This window comes from Bison bison, unplaced genomic scaffold (assembly GCF_000754665.1).
Source record: "Bison bison bison isolate TAMUID 2011002044 unplaced genomic scaffold, Bison_UMD1.0 scf7180017864471, whole genome shotgun sequence".
Lineage (NCBI taxonomy): Eukaryota > Metazoa > Chordata > Mammalia > Artiodactyla > Bovidae > Bison > Bison bison.
The window spans coordinates 1802279-1807426 of NW_011495032.1; the positions used below are offsets into that span (position 1 = coordinate 1802279).

Consider the following 5148-nt stretch of genomic DNA (forward strand, 5'->3'; position numbering starts at 1 on the left):
GTTGATTTTCTTTTTTTTTTTTTTTTAACTTTACAATATTGTATTGGTTTTGCCATACACTGACATGAATCCGCCACGGGTGTACATGTGTTCCCCATCCTGAACCTCCCTCCCACCTCCCTCCCCATCCCATCCTTCTGGGTCGTCCCAGTGCACCAGCCCCAAGCACCCTGTATCATGCATTGAACCTGGACTGGCAATGTGTTTCACATATGGTAATATACATGTTTCAATGCCATTCTCCCATATCATCCCACTCTTGCCCTCTCCCACAGAGTCCACAAGACTGTTCTATATATCTGCGTCTCTTTTGCTGTCTCGTATACAGGGTTATCGTTATCATCTTTCTAAATTCCATATATATGCGTTAGATACTGTATTGGTGTTTTTCTTTCTGGCTTACTTCACTCTGTATAATAGGCTTCAGTTTCCACCTCATTAGAACTGATTCAAATGTTTTTTTTTTTTCTTAATAAATGATACTGGTCTATACTTTTTTTTCTTTGTGATATATTTATCATATCAAAGTTATGCTAAATTTTTAAAAGTCACTTAAAAAAATTGTGGTGAGAGCACTTAAAGTGAGATCTACCCCCTGAACAAAATGTTAGGTATGTAATACAATGTTGTTAATTATAGGCACAAGGTTGTACAGCAGATCTCTAGAACTATTCCTCTTGCATGATTGAAACTCTGCGCTCATTAAACAGCTACTCTGCCTTCCTCCCCCTACCCGTCCCCATCCTGCTCTCTGCTTCTATGAATCTATTTTAGATGCCTCACTTAGGTGGAATCATGCAATATTTGTCGCCTTCTGTGATCAGTTATTTTAGTTAGCATAAAGGTACATCCGTGTTTTCACATCTAAGCCTTTTACTTTTTATCAGCTCTTTTGCAACATTGAGGAAGCGTTTATTTCCACTGCCAAAACAGTTAAATTTGAATCATTCTTATCAGTTTTCCTTCTTGGATTTAAGACCAGCAGGAAGCCCTTCCCATCCTTAGAAAAACCTGACTCTTAGGTTTTTCCAACTTTGGAATTGACTATGGAATTGAAGGCATCCATACTTTCTGTGAGACTACGCTGTGACTGCATAGTATTGGGCACAGAGGCCTCTAACACCTATTGGTTAACCAACTTGATATTGATGTAGAATTGTTTTCCTGAGCGTAATTATTAATAGTTATTTTCCTTATTGAGAACCCAGCTAACATTGCTTTGACAGCACTTAAAAAAAGAGTAGAAATGAAAATAGCATTACTTGTTATGACTACTGAATGTGGACAATAAGTCTGTGTAATCAAACTGTCGGAGTTCAAATCCCAGTTTTGTCATTCATTAACAGTGTATCCTTGAAAACGTTGCTTAACCTTTTTTAAGGCCCAGTTTATCCAAATATAAAATGAGAATTATAGTTTATCTTATGTTTTAAGGCTGCTTTTTAGATTAAATGAATTAGCATATAAAGTGTCTAGTACAAATGACTTTTATAACTATTGTGATTATAATTCATTATTTTTATGCAGATTGCATTAATTTAGATATTTTGATACATAGAAACAATTTATCATTTCATTTTAATAAGTCAGATAATACAGAAAATGCAATAGTCAATGGTTTTACTTCCTCTATTGTTTATTCCTAACTGTGATACCATGACCTAACTTTCTCCTTTGTCATTTATGGCCAGAGGCCCTGAAAGTTCTTGACGTCTTCCTGAAGAAGTTGTTATTTGCTCTTATGTTAACTCCTTCTTCTGTAACTTCTCTTTCATTTAGTTCTTTTTAATTTTCTCTTTTTTTATTGAAGTATAGTTGATTTACATGTCATGTATACAGCAAAGCTTTATATATGTTCTTTTTCAGGTTCTTTTCCATTAGGGATTATTAGAAGATATTTACTGTAGTTCCCTGTGTTCCTTGTTGCTTATCTATTTTATATATAGTAGTATGTATATGTTAATCCTAAACTCTTAATCTATGCTTCTTCACCCCACTTTCCTCTTTGGTAACTATAAATTTGTTTTCTGTGAGTCTATTTCTCTTTTGTAAATAAATTCATTTGTATCATTTTTTTAAGATTCCACATATAAGTGATATCATATGACATTTTTGTCTTTCTCTGGCTTACTTCATTTAGTATGATAATCTCTATTTGCATTCATGATGCTACAAATGGCATTATTTCATTCCTTTCTGTGGCTGAATATTCAATTCTTATTTGAATTATATGTGTGATTTATTGGGGAAAATATCTCAGGCACTAAAATGAGAACAAAATGAAAAAAAAAATTCTCACCCTCATCTTCTGTCTCATTATACCTCCTTTTGGGAAAAGAAATTGTTCTTTGTAGTCACTGAGAAATAAGGCTTCTCAGGGGAAAGAACCCTAGTAGGCATCTTTCCTTGAAGCATGACTAAACATATGCAGGGGAACATATTGGCAGTTCTTCCCATTGGTATATCCTCTGGTTCCAAAGTGTAACAACACTTTGGGGGAAAATGTAGACAAGAGTTCTAATTCTCTTTGCAGCTTTGAGTCAAAGAATCCAGCTAGCTTGTCCTACCATCAGATTTGTGCTTTGGTCTGAGTGATTTTTAGTTCATGAGAGGAATATGAAGAATAACCCAAGACTCAACTCTCTTATTAGAAAGAGTTAAGTCTTTTTTTAGAGGCAGGAGAGTAAAGATAGTGGTTTAGGAATAAGGTAGCCTTTAGGTTCTAATCTGAGTTCAAAGGTTTACCAGTATATTGTTTAATTTTTTAAGCTTCAGTTTCCTTATAAATAAATTGAAGACAATAACATGGAATAGTTTACATAAACATGTCACCATAGTGTCTGGAAGAGCATAAACATTTGTACTTAGTGTTTAATAAATTTTAACCATAAATATAATTATTATTAGTAGTAATAGTCTTTTTAATATTTAGAAGTATCAATATAGATATTTAATACTATATTTTAGCATCCATAAAATTAGTTAATAGACATTATTAAAGCAGATAAGATAATATAGTTAGGCCTGTAGAGTTTACTTTGCTCCTGTTTTTGTTAATGAAAAAAATAAAAATGAGTATTAATTCATTATTTTTCATTTGTTTTCATATGCTGACTACACTAAATATTAATTTACATTATCCAAACTCCTTGATTTTCAGAGGTAAATTCTCAGAAATTTCACATAATATAACTTACAAAGCCCAACTGAGGAGTTTTTTATTTTATATTTAAAAAATGATCTATTGCTTTGAGCTGCATGATAATTCCTAAAATATTTAAGTTTGGAAATCCATATTGGTCAGAATGGTTTTAAGTGTTTTTTTAAGTGTTATTAGATAAAGTGTTGGAGAAGGAAACGGCAACCCACTCCAGTATTCTTGCCTAGAGAATCCTGTGGACAGATGAGCCTGGTGGCTGCCATCTATTGGGTTGCACAGAGTCATACACAACTGAAGCGACTTAGCAGCAGCATGAATGTAAAGGCTTATAGCCTGGGAAGAAGCAGTGTAAACAGATGTACTATTTATTAGAGAACATTTTTTTTTGTCTTTGTTTGCTGTGTTCCTGAAGACAAGTATACCAAGCTAAGGAGTTTCATACAGTACCAAGAAATCATCATGTCTTCCTATTTTCTTTTTTTTTTAAATATATATAATTGTTTTATTTATGTTAACTTGCAATGGGTTTATTGTGATTATTTTTATTTATGTCTTCCCATTTTCTACTTTTTCATGTTCAGCTTATCCATGCCACCCTTGATAAAGGTCTAATGCAGGGAGACAGTGACTATTCAACAAATTATATTAATTTCCAGAATGCAACATACTCTCTCATGCTCTTATGACTTAGTTCCATCTCACTGAATTCATCTTCCTTGAAATTATAATAAAATCTTGTTCACCTATCATCTTATCTTCCTGAAGCTTTCTTTCACCATGCTCATCAGCCCATCTAACAATCTCAAATCTATGCCTCCTCCTACAGTGACAGCTTTCTGTTCAAAGTTTTCACATATATCTTAAACAATGTTGATCCAGCAGTTACTTTTCCAACTCACCCTAATTTTATGAGGATATTTTTAACATAGTATTTAGAGAATTTCTGACTCCCATTAGATTTTGCACCAATGTTTCTGAATGAAAATCTACAATCTAGAAGTAAATATTCAGATAAATAATTTGTAAAATGAAATTATTATATCATGAAATATTTTAGCATCTTGAGAGAGATGTTAAAATTTTTATTTTACATATTCCATATATTAAATGATACCTTACTTATTTGTATATTTCTCCTAGCAACTAGTTTTGCAGTCACTACTCAAGCATGCATTGAGTGAGTAGATAAATAATGTCCAGAAACCAGATAAACATGGTTATTACCACAGTGCCCCACTGTGTCATTTTAATTTGAGAGTACTACTCTTTTTTATCTAGTATTTCTATCATTTAATCAATGGTATTCATATCAGAGTCCTACAACTTTGTCATCTTAATGGAACTGAGTTGTTTGTCAGCTCTTTTGTATAGTTAATCTGTTAAAAAAGCAGGATATAATTAATTGACACATTGGATAATCCAGCTACTCATCTCCAGTAGTCAAGATAATATCACTACTTTTTTCATACACACATTTTCCTTTCAATAAACAATACAGATATTGTTTAAAATGTTGAATACCAGAGGTACCTTGTTTTGAGTTTTGAACCTATGGGATCATCCAAGGGCCCACAATCTTCTTCAAGTCCCACACCAGGAAGATGGTATATCTGGACTAGTCAATTCTAATCTGCCACCCTGCTGTCTACCTATACTTCCTTTTCTGTGATTAAGTGCTGTATCATCTCCTAGCTAATTTTTGGGAGACCGCAATGGCACCGTACTCCAGTACTCTTGCCTGGCAAATCCCATGGACGGAGAAGCCTGATAGGCTGCAGTCCATGGGGTCGCAAAGAGTGGGACACGACTGCGCGACTTCACTTTCACTTTTCACTTTCATGCATTGGGGAAGGAAATGGCAACCCACTCCAGTGTTCTTGCCTAGAGAATCCCAGGGACGGGGGAGCCTGGTGGGCTGCCGTCTCTGGGGTCACACAGAGTCGGACAAGACTGAAGTGACTTAGCAGCAGCAGCTAGTTTTTATTCCA

General features: G+C 34.2%; 1 protein-coding gene across 2 annotated transcripts in view; it reads left to right on the top strand.

Moving 5' to 3' along the window:
• The window catches only part of DPP10 (dipeptidyl-peptidase 10 (non-functional)), an 814904-nt gene that overhangs the window by 777148 nt on the left and 32608 nt on the right, over nucleotides 1–5148 (top strand). The window lies entirely within an intron of this gene.